Here is a 10,565-nt window from a genome sequence, read left to right as displayed (position 1 = left end):
CATGGCTGACTGTGTGGTTGGGTGGTTAGTCCCCGAAGTCCTCCTCCTTCCTCTCTCATTCCTTGATCTTTTTTTCTCTTTCTATTTATCCTCTATGCCTGAAAGCCCCACCCATCCTTACTTTTGCCTCACTATTGGCAGTTCAGCTCTTTTTTAGGCCATCAGGTGTTTTAGACAGGCAAAGTAACACAGCTTCACAGAGTTAAACAAATGAATCATAAAAGAATGCAACACATCTTTGTATAATTAAAACAAATGTTCCACAGCATAAACAAATGTAACACAACTTAAAATAATATTCTACAACAAATGAATCTTAATTGAGAAATTGTTTCCATTGGACTGGCCTGTGGGCATATTTGTGGCATACTTTCTTAATTGCTAGTTTAAATAGGAAGGCCAGGTCCACTGCTGGTGGTGCCATCTCTGGGATGCTGGGCCTGAGTTGTAGAAGAAAAGCAGTTGAACAAGCCAGAGGAAACAAGACAGTAACCCTGTTCCTTTATGGTATTGCTTCCAGGTTCGTGCTCGAGATCCTGCACCGATTTCCTTCAATGATGGACTGTGGCATGGAAGCATAAGCCAAGTAAATCCCAACTTCCTGCCAAATTTGTGTGAGTTACCATGTTTACCCAGCAGTGGAAACCTAACTAGGGCAGTAACTCATTTCGTTTTACAGCCATGCATATCTATGACATTGTACAAGGTGCTCTGTGTGTGTATAACTGGTGTCAAGGTGAGTAGAATTACCTGCAGTACAGAACTCTCAAACAGTAACTGGAAACCCCAGCTTTGCTACAGAGGAGAGGGCAACCATGCCTATATCCTCAAACTGTCATTGTGCATGCCTTCAGCAAGCCTTTTGTCTGAGGGATTAAACTTGGATACTTGTTAAAGGAGCACACCTTTTGATCATTTCTCTATTTTTGATGTTTCCAATATTTCATTGGATATGTATAGGGATAAACAGTTGATAAACCCACTATCTGGGATGTATATGAAACCCCCACTTTACTATTTGGAAGGTTTGTGTACTCCATTCAGTAATTATTGATTGACTTTTTCAATAATATTCTCATCCTATGGACAGTGCATTGTATCTTTAGGAGAAAAGAACAGGAGTTCTTTGTTTAGGGTCTCAAGAGTGAAGAGTTACTAATTTGTGCCTGCTTAGGAGACAATATGACCTAATACATCCTCCCTAAGTGTGGATTGTAGTAGTTACTCTAAACATATTTTTCAAAAAAGGGAAGTGATCAGTGGTGTCCTACCTCATTCTTAGATGTCTGCAAGGTGTCACAGCTGTGTGTTCATGCAAGCACCCTATGGAAAGTGCAGAGTTATGATGCCTTTGAGTAAACTTTACCATAACTTTATGACTGTCGAAGCAATATTTTGCACGAACCTTTATAAGGCTTCAGATCCTGTGCTCCCTCTTCCAGGCAACAGTCTGTTTACAGCAGCTAAATGAGACACAGCCCTCTGAGCATCTCTGGGCATCACTACCCATTTGCATATTTTATGGAGGAGGCCTTGGGCTTCAGGATTCCCTCTCCAGACTCTGACCAGCAAGTGGAGCAAGTATCAAACATTGTCTCTCCAGCACTTTTCCTGAGCAGTGAGCAAATCATCGTTTCTGATGACTCTATGATACTTCACCAGCCAGACCAAGAGCCAAATTGGTAGTAGACCCAATTCGGAGGTTAGCTTATTGGAACTTTCCATGTAGGCAAAGACTTCAGGTGTGCAGCAGTTGAGGCTCATTTTTCAGTTAGCCTTGCTCTGTAGAGTTGTCTTTATTGTTCACTTGGGGGTTCCTGCTCCCATCCCTGCCAGCTTTTCCTCTTGGAACTTTGCATGTGTCAGTTTACTCACAGATGCTGAGATGGTGTCACAATTGCAACTTGATGAGAGCAATTTTCCTAATAAATACCAGATCCCTTCTGCCAGCCAACATAGCTGGCCTGTGTTCACTGTCCCCTCTCCCAGCCCGCAGGTTCTATTTCCTAGGTGCTCCTCCGTAACCACTGGGGCGCTCTCCGTGGTGGTCCCTCCTTTCTTAAGTTAATAGCAGTGTCCCAGATACATGCATAACGGGTTTCCAATTCATTTCTTTTCAACAGCCCTTGGCAAACAGTTCTTCCTCCACCTTTCTCTTTTTTATTGCATGCCTTTACTTTGTCTTCTAAATCCCTGCTTGTGGGTCCCTAGCTGCCTTTATGGCACCTGCCCTTGTTAATATCCCAGTGCTGTTGCAGTTGCTGCCCGTGGGGTCTTAATGAGGAACAGGTGGATATTATCAGCTCACTTTCAGGAAATAAGATGGGAAGGCAGGCTATTACCAACCACAGCATTATATAGGTTATCTCATTTAAAACCACCCTTTTGCAGTAAATACAATTTCTCTAACTTTAAGATGAGGAAAAAAAACTATCCCGAGGAAAGCCTCTAAATATCATTCCTTTGAAATTCCCTAGAAGATTTGATGTCTCCTCTGCTCAAGTTCTTTTAAAACAGAGTCCTATTATCAATTACAGAGTAAAGGTTACATTCCTGAAGCCAACAGTCAAAAAGCCTGACTATATGCTTTCTGTTCTGTGGCTTACTCTTTATAAATACTGAGCTATAATTAAACAGGTGTTTTTGCTCTTTTGCAAATGTTTCTGTCCCTTTCCAATTTATGTGTCGCTGCTCCTTTAATTCCTTCCTTGCATCAACTTAGGTATACCTAAGGCATCAGTATAGAGCAGCAACTTAAAATTCACAACCCTAAAAAAAATAAAAAAACAAAAAACAAAACAAAAGGCTACTGACTTTCTGGGTTAGAGACAATTGCCCCTGCTCCAACTAACCTGGCCGTCTCCCTTAATCTTTAAGAACCAATCATGCCATGCATCATTGCCAGTCTGAAATGGCGACCTCATGAGGTGAGACTCATGCCTGATTCTAATTTAGCATCCTTCTAAGAGCTGATGTTGTAAAACAATAAAAATTGCTCAATTGATCATTTTGAGAAGTTATTCCATCTTGCTGTAACCACCATCTACATCTGTGGTTAATAACTAGTACTAATGGAGACACTTTTGACTAAAACATATGAAACCAAAACATGGTGCTAAATAATTAGCATCCTAAAATGTTGCTTAATGAAGGTCATTCTTTACCGTCCTAACATGGTTTGTTTTCAGGGATTGTATAAGGTTAAATAAGCATGGTTTTCTCTAATCTACATTCATAGTTCCAAAATAGTGTTTTCCTCTCAAATAGGGCATCCCAATCAGATTTAGATTGGAAGATTATCACTGTTACACAAAATGGCCACATTAAAAGTGAGGCGTGATTTCCAAAGAACTCATTTATTGTTAGCTTCTCTCAACTGGCTCACATTCAACCATTCAGTTAATTAACAAGCACTTAGATTCCTAGCCATGTATCTTTCCTGAATTCTAGACCTGTATACCCATTCATCATCTCAGCAACTCTACCTGGATGACCTGTAGTCTACAGGAACCTGAGATACCTATAATTGAATTTATTATTCCATGCTCCTTGCCCAGGAGCCAAGCCAAGCCACATAGAATCCACTCTGTGCACTTTATCTAAATCAAAGACAAGTGCCCATACATTCCCTTAGTAAATCTGCTCATTATCTTTTATTTCATTCCTCTTCTTCCTTAATAATATATACATAGTCAGTTACTGGATACTATTGATCCTGTTGCTGGATTAGCAATAGTATAGTTGTTGTTGCTTTTTTTTTTTACTTATACCATGCATTGTCTGACTTTTTTTGAATAAAGAAATGGATATCATTAATAATCAATTTAATATATGATGCCTGGCAACAAACCAGGTTATTTTTATGTGTTGCCTCATTTAACATGCTCAAAAGCCCTTTAAAGAAAGGCATTTCTGACAAAATGTTTCTTTAAATGAGAAAACGAAGACTTAGAAAGTTGAACTGCCTAAGGTGGCACAGCTTCTAAGTGGCAAAATGGGATTTAAAGTGAGTCCCCGTAACTCCAAAGTCTAATCTTTCTTCACTATGTGTTGCCTCCCAGTGAAGAAAATGACATTTTTGATTTAAAACATTCATTAGTTTATTCAGCACATCCATTGGACCAGACTTTTTTTGTTTCAGGCTTCAATGGTATAATGATGAATACATTCTGAAAAGAAGCCCTGCGGCTGTGAGGATTGGCTAGGCTATGCTTCAGTAACAAACATCTTGAGAATCTCAGTCGCTTCATTATGTAATTTTTATTCTATGTGCCTGAGCAAATGTGTGCCTGTGCAGAGACATGTGCGCGCGCGAGAGCGAACACACACACACACACACACACACACACACACACACACACACACACACACACACGCACACTGCAGGGTCCCCTAAGACTCCCTTATATCCACAGTCTCACTTTGAAGCTCAAGATGATAGAACAGCTGCTGCCTAGGACATGGCTGGTGACCTTGACAGTTTTGAGGCTAGAGTTTGGTGACACAAGTGCTGGGTCCTAGAACCCTCTAACCAGAACTGGTATCATCCCCTCAGAAGCTCATGTTCCACTGGCCAAACAAAGTCACATGTCTGCAAGCCAGAATGTGCCAGGAGGGTAATAAACATTGTTATTAACAATTTAGTGTTCCACTGCCAGCAAATTCATAGATCATAAAAGCCAAACATTTACTTTTGGGGAAAAAATCTTATTTTCTTATACCTTCATCATAAATGTCCCAAGGAAGAGCAATTTGCCACTAGGACTGCTCAGAGTTTAAAGGCACGGACTGTCCTCCTGGCACTTGCTGTTTATGTGAGTACATCTGGGGAGAGATGTTCCTTAGGAAAGAGCTTGTCTTGATCCCTCTGTGTCCTTGGATATTTGATAGAATTGGTTAACTAGAACAATATCTTCTGTTTGTAACGACATCTTTCCCCCCTCTTTTCTCTAGTCTCTCTTGATGAGGCCCATCTGATGTCAGCAAGAGGGAAGTTTGAACTTCCCACTGGAGCAAAGGAAGAAATAGGAGTTCCTGAATTGGCTTCAAGCAAGACCTACCTCTCAAGCTCATTTAAAAATAATTTAGTTTTGAGATAACAATTACAAAATTTCTTCCTTTCTTTTTCTTCTCCCCAAACCTTCCCATATACACCTCCCCTTTTGTCCTTATACTCACAGACAAGTGCAATATTCACCCCTCATCAAGGAAACTTGTCTTTGCAACAGATGGAGACCATTACACAAAACCACAACCAATTATAATGTAGAGTTGTCGAGTCCAGTCCCAAGGGATACAGCTAGAAAACAGGTTCTCACCTAAAGTTTCAAAAACGTTATGGAAGAGGGACAGAAAGATCACACAAGTCGGAGGATCAGAGAGTTTGCTGTGAGATTGTATCTCCTCATTACATCAGGAAATACACCCATACATTCTCATGAACATGACTGCTCAAACATGAGCTGAAGAAGGACAGCACCTATGGACATAACAAACTAGATGTGGGAAAACCCGTGAGGCTTCAGCCTTACTTAAAGAACTACACAAGGCTGAGAAAAGCTGGGCGTGGGAAGGCTGATCCTCACCAGGGAAGAGCACAACAGTTGGTTGTCAAACTCAGTTTTTCAAGAGACTCGGCATTATGGTGGTGGGAGGGGTGGTTGCTCCGAGCTAATAGTAACATCTTGTTTTCCATTAGGCTACAAGTCCCTGATATCCTTTCTCTCAGAACCCTTCTGGGAAAAACATTGATTAGCATGATTCAGTGATTCTTTTTGGATTTGTCTTAATACCATCCAATTTCCATCATGGCTCATCACTCATGGAGATGGAGATGAAAGCTTATTTTATAATCACAGAGGAAAACATGCACAAATATATTCTGCATATGGGCATTCAGAGAAGCATGCGTTACCCTGGTCCTGAGGCGTGCATGAAGGATTAGAGTGAAAACAACAACTATACAGATTCAAGGGAGACTGCAGTGTAGCATCTGGATTATTGCTCCAGTTCCAGACATCACACGGACCCATGGTAGAAAGGGAAGTTTACTCTCTGTCTAGACTTAATAGGAAAGAAATCTCTTAACTGAATATATGTAGGACAATCATCCAATAAGACTTGGTGTAGCTGTGAGCTTATGATCTACCTATATGTGGTAAAATGGAGAGTTAAATGCTCTTTTTAATGTGTTGTATTAAATTTAGGATTAGGACAAGCTTAGTGAAGGAGGAAGAGGAAATTAAAGAGTAGTGAAAATGAGCTCTGGGACACAAGAAACAGACTTAACTAGAAGTCCAGTTGACTGATTTGCTGAAGGTCTGTGCATTTTAAAATCGATTGGCATTGTGTTTCATATTTTCTCTTCATTGTCTTGATTCCTTTTTAAAGACTGAAGCACTAAATTCAAAGCATTTGTTCGTTTGGGGGTGAAGGGCAACATTCTCTCATCTCTGTTGTCTGCGTTGAGTTTGGTACCAGGCAGATTTGAGAGTTTAACAAGGAAGCCCCAAGAACCATTGGAAATCTGGAAGGATACATTGGGACTTTTCCAAGACTTGAGATGGAGGCTTGGAATGACTTGATATCATTTTCAAAGGACAGAAGTCCTGAGATGACACGTGGGCCACATGCTATATGTTGCATTAAATATTTCTAAATGTCCATCTTTGCACGTATTTCTGATAATTTCCTGTGTATAAATTCCCATAAGAGCAATTACTGGTCAGAGGTTGTGGGGACATATATCAAACTCTTGAAATGCATTGCCAAATTTGTGACATTGTTCACTTTCCTGCACCCTTGCCAACACTGGGGAGTGATTGCTGATGCAGACAGAGTCCCAGGATTTGCATGATACTATGGGCCCTGAGAAATATGGAGGAGTACAGATCATGTCCTGGCAGGAGGGGGAGTAGCCCACGCTGATGACTGTCCCCCCAAAAGAGGGAGTGGCCCAAAGCTGACAACTGGCACCATTATAAGATGACACTGGGAGGAAGCTACAGAGGTGAGGCTTCAAGTGTTTACTAAGAAAAGCAATTGGCTGTCCAAACTCACATCGGATGAGGTCATCACACTAACAAAGCATGCCCAAGAAGGGATAGTACACTAGCTACAGCTCAGGAATATCTTTGAAATTATTGGGTAATACTTTTCCCACCCTGTGATTTTTTTTGCTGTAAGAGGGCTCTGCTGTTAAACAATAAAGGAGATCTTTCTTGACTCGTCTCTGTTGCTTCTTATTGTCTGTGGGTTTCAGGGAGGCTGCGGGACTGGTGAACAGTTCACTTTGTCCTGTCCAACCTTGACCCAGGGGACCCACAGTGACCCCACAAATAAAAAGTATTTTTCTTCTAGAAATTTCAGCTTACCTCCATCTTCACCCAGTATTTCTTAGCCTGGATGGCTTTTATTGCTTCTCAGTTAGGAAAATAAGGAAGCTGTGTAGAAAAAGGATGGGAAGAACCTAGAAACAGTGTGGAATCCCACAAAACTTAGCATTTTTCCTCAGAAATTAAATATCTGAGAAGGATCTTTGTGGTTCCATGGTCTCTGAGGGAGTGTGTGATACCTCTTATTCTCTGTCTGTCTGATCACAAGCTGCCAACTTCATTGTTTGCACACACATACCCACACACATGCACACATACACACATATACACAAACACATACACAAAACCACAAACACGCATACACACAATCATGCAAACGCATAACACTTATACACACAAACACACACACACACACACACACACACACACACACACACACCATTTCTTGATGCTGCAGAGCCATAGCAGGTTGCAAATGCATATTATCTAGACAGATCTCACCAAAGGATTTTTTTTCTTATTGCTTTAGAGTTCAGGGATGGTGGTATTGACTGGTACTCTCTCTTATTTAGAAAGAATCTATTCTTTCCTTTGACCACTGGGATCAGAGGCAGGTAGATCATTCACAGGAAACAGAATCCAACACAGCAGTGCAATCCTGGCTGTGTTTGGGCTCCAGGGCAGAAACTCAATGAGCAGTAACACTAGGGAAAAATAGCTAATCAGAGAGTATTATATTTCCTCTCTACACCCTATGTGACCACTGAGTATATCTGGTGGACAGAATAGTGCACAAAAAATCATGCTGGGTCACATGCAATAGGAACTCTTCTCACAGGAATCCCTTATGGTTTGATAGTTCAAAATGTCCTCCAGAAGAAACTTACCAAGCTCTACAACCTGCTTGACCTAAATTCATTCCTGTGTGTATGTGTATGTGTGAACATAGACACATATTTATACTAACTTGTGTTGAATAAACTAACAAAAGCAACTTCAGATGTAATGTCACTGTCATTATCATCTCAATTTCATTTAGCATCATTGGAGTCCCACTGATTCACTCACAATGTCCAGTTCTATTCCTCAGCCCTTCGGAATGGACTGTCAAGTGCAGGACCTTATCCATCCATTCACCTTTGTAATCCCAGTGCACATTGAAAGTGTCTGGAGCCACTCAGCAATTTATTTTCCAGCTGAGTAACTTTGTGCAAGAATGAATAGTATAATATTATCATTATTCTATGCAAGGTGCCCCTTTTGTTTCCTCTCCTTCTAAATTTATTACTTCCTTTTCAAAAATCTCATTCCCTTTCTTGCCAAAGCACTCTGTCTGCCTTGTGTAATTTCCAAATGTGTTAGTTATCTCTGTATCATTGAAGGCTGTTATGTATGTTTTAATTAATATGAATATAGTAATTTACTGAAATCTCTTTCTGTTTTTACTTTATGGTCTCACATTATTCTATGCAAAACTCATTGGTAAAGAGTGTTTCGTATTCGACATCTGTTTCATGTATCTCTAGGTATCTAGGTTGTTGCTATCCTCCATTAGTCCCAAATAATGGGGTCTCTCTTAGTTGCTTTTCTATCGATGTGTCAAATTACACCAATGAAAACAGTTTAGGGGAGGAAGAGTCTATTTTGGCTAACAGTTTGAAGTTTATGTTCCATCATGGCAGGGAAGTCACAACGGGAGGAGCCTAATGTGCCTGGTCATATTATATCCACAATCAGACATCACATGGTTCTCTTTTATCCAGTCCAAAATCATAGCCTGGGGAGCAATACCTGTGTGGGTATGTCTACCTATTATAATTAACTTTATAAGACACTCTCTCACAAGCCTACCCAGTGGCCCATCTCCTGGATGATTCTACTGTTCATCAGGTTGGCTACTGATATATTGAACATCATAAGGACAAAGACATCTTCATAAAAACTTCCTTGGGTACCAAAAAGAAGGCTTCTTTGCAGTACATACTCTGGAATAGGGTGATAAGCAAGGTGATGGCTGATGTGATGTTTAATTTCCACAGGTTCTTCCAGAATCTCTCAAAGGTATTTCAATTCCAAGCATTTCTTGTACCTGCTTTCTAAACTTTGCTTATCAGATTGTCACCTATGACTGAACATGATTATTATTATTAGCTCTTTAGATCTCCCTGAGTTACCTATTCTTATCTGTTACCTATATTGAATTAGTTGTATTATCTCTTCCTGACTGACTTACAGAAATTCTTCATATATCTAGAAACTAAATCTTTAGTAATGCCTTCATTCTAGCTGTTTCCAGTGCTACTTTTGTACACAGTGACGTTTGAGGGACAGCAATATGTTTTTCTGTTTAATATGTTTTCCTTGTGGTTTATATATTTTTAGTTTTTTAATTAAATATTTTTAACTATGAGGTATATATCTTTTCAATCTGAGATAAGTGTGTATATTCTGCCCAACTTCTTCTGTAAATTTAATAGTATTGGCTTCTACAAAATTGTTTTAAAGTTCACATATTTATCTAAACTTGGATAATAAGACAGAAAGAGCAGGACAAATCAGTGGAATATGGTGTGACTCTTCCTGGGGCAATGTGAACAGAAGTCTTTCCATCTCATATATGTCACCAAAGAAGTGATTTAATCCAACTCTACCTATGAGTGTATTAGAGTTACTTAGAGAAATGTGGGTGAGACTTGGTCATTTGCATTACTAACATACCCACTGACCACAGGTGATGGCTCATGAAATCTGTGTCTCCAAAGTGTCCTGCATTGCTTGAAGGAAACTCCCTAGCAGGGTCTCCCACCGCCCCAGAAATTACTGCTCATATAAATTCTGAGGGAAGTTTTTTAAGTATTACAACTTTCCTGAGTCTGTTAACTTTCATGGCTTCCTTAGTCTTGGAATTTCCTTTCTTCTAGAAGAGCATATTTCCATTCAGAAGGAGCAGTTATTCTACATGGAAGTATAAAGAGGCCATTTTGTAAATATTGGGGAAGAATATGATAAGATAAAAGTAAATTATAGGAAAATGAACCACAAACATTAATATGTTGCTGTTTTTATTTTTAATTAAAATATAATTATATAATTTCCCTCCTTCCCTTTATTCCCTCAACCCCTTCTATGTCCTCTCTCTCTAATCCTTTACATGTTCCCCCTTAGTCCCTTTCAAAAATCATTGCTTTTGTCTTTGATTATTATCTTTTTCAATATCTTTACCTACCTGCT

General features: G+C 39.8%; 1 long non-coding RNA gene across 1 annotated transcript; it reads left to right on the top strand.

Moving 5' to 3' along the window:
* Positions 1-342: 342 nt before the first annotated feature.
* On the top strand, positions 343-6,663 carry LOC110342628. The gene is made up of 2 exons (XR_002384754.1): positions 343-614; positions 4,954-6,663. It is a non-coding gene; the product is annotated as an uncharacterized LOC110342628 (long non-coding RNA).
* Positions 6,664-10,565: the final 3,902 nt, after the last annotated feature.

The sequence above is a fragment of the Mesocricetus auratus genome, unplaced genomic scaffold, assembly GCF_017639785.1.
Source record: "Mesocricetus auratus isolate SY011 unplaced genomic scaffold, BCM_Maur_2.0 Super-Scaffold_100024, whole genome shotgun sequence".
Classification (NCBI taxonomy): Eukaryota; Metazoa; Chordata; class Mammalia; order Rodentia; family Cricetidae; genus Mesocricetus; species Mesocricetus auratus.
The sequence above is the reverse complement of the archived record's forward strand: the minus strand, read 5'-3'. Positions and strand labels throughout refer to the sequence as shown.